Source organism: Octopus bimaculoides, chromosome 13, assembly GCF_001194135.2.
Source record: "Octopus bimaculoides isolate UCB-OBI-ISO-001 chromosome 13, ASM119413v2, whole genome shotgun sequence".
NCBI classification, from domain to species: Eukaryota; Metazoa; Mollusca; class Cephalopoda; order Octopoda; family Octopodidae; genus Octopus; species Octopus bimaculoides.
Window position 1 is genome coordinate 16,258,537 of NC_068993.1, and position 1,167 is coordinate 16,259,703.

Consider the following 1,167-nt stretch of genomic DNA (forward strand, 5'->3'; position numbering starts at 1 on the left):
CGAGAGAGAAAGAGAGAGAGAAAGAAAGAGGAAGAGAGAGAGAAAGAAAGAGGAAGAGAGAGAGAAAGAAAGAGGAAGAGAGAGAGAGGAAGAGAGAAAGAGAGAGAGAAAGAGTGAGAGTAAGAGAGAGAGAAAGAGAGAGAGTAAGAGAGAGAGAAAGAGAGAGAGTAAGAGAGAGAGAAAGAGAGAGTAAGAGAGAAAGAAAGAGAGAGAAAATCTCTCCTAACGAAATGACATCTTTTAATATCTTTAATCTACAGTAACAATCATGGTCTTCCCTCCTCCTCCTCCTCCCCCCTCCCCTACAAGTTTTTCCTAATCAACAAAGATAGCCTCTAAAATGCTTATGTGAGGTTCTTCCTATTGCTGCTGCTGCTGCTGCTGCTTGTATTGTTATTACTGTTAAGCTGCAGATGAAAAGCGTTCCAGTTGTGACAATCCCATCTTTTTTTTTTGTTCTTTTTTTTTCCTCACAAACAATATATCTAGGTCAACATTAGCCAATTGATCCGGAGTTTTATTAAGCTCCTTCTTAGACTGATATGCGTCTTATGACAATCTGAAATTCTCTAGAAAATAGCTGACTTTGGTAGTTGTCGTGTTTATTTCTGTTCTGGCAAACTTTGAACGGATGTCAATCATATGAGGATATTTATATATGGTCATTTGTGATGTTAGAAATAGCAACCAAACCCCGCTTAAATCTTATCATGCCGTCTTAAAAATAAAGGAAGATCCACTGGATAATATAATAGTAATCCTGTAGATAACAGATATGGGATTATTGCTGTTTGAAAGTCTTTGATCAAATTTCTGCTGGATCAGGACGGTTGATCTGGAGTTGAATAACAATAACATTAAACGTTTGGCTGTGAATATATATATTATATACACACATATACACACATTTCAAATGAAAAAGGCTAAAAACATCCACACATATGCGTACACGTACGCATAAATACGCATAGATACGCATACTCATACACAAAAACACGCACACACGTACTCAGGCGCGTGCACATAAACACACATGCACACCCACACCCACCCACACATACACATACACATTCGTACTTTATATAGGCAGATAGTTGTAGTTAGTTACATGGTCAGCAATATAACATACATGTATGTATATATATATATATATATATATATATATAT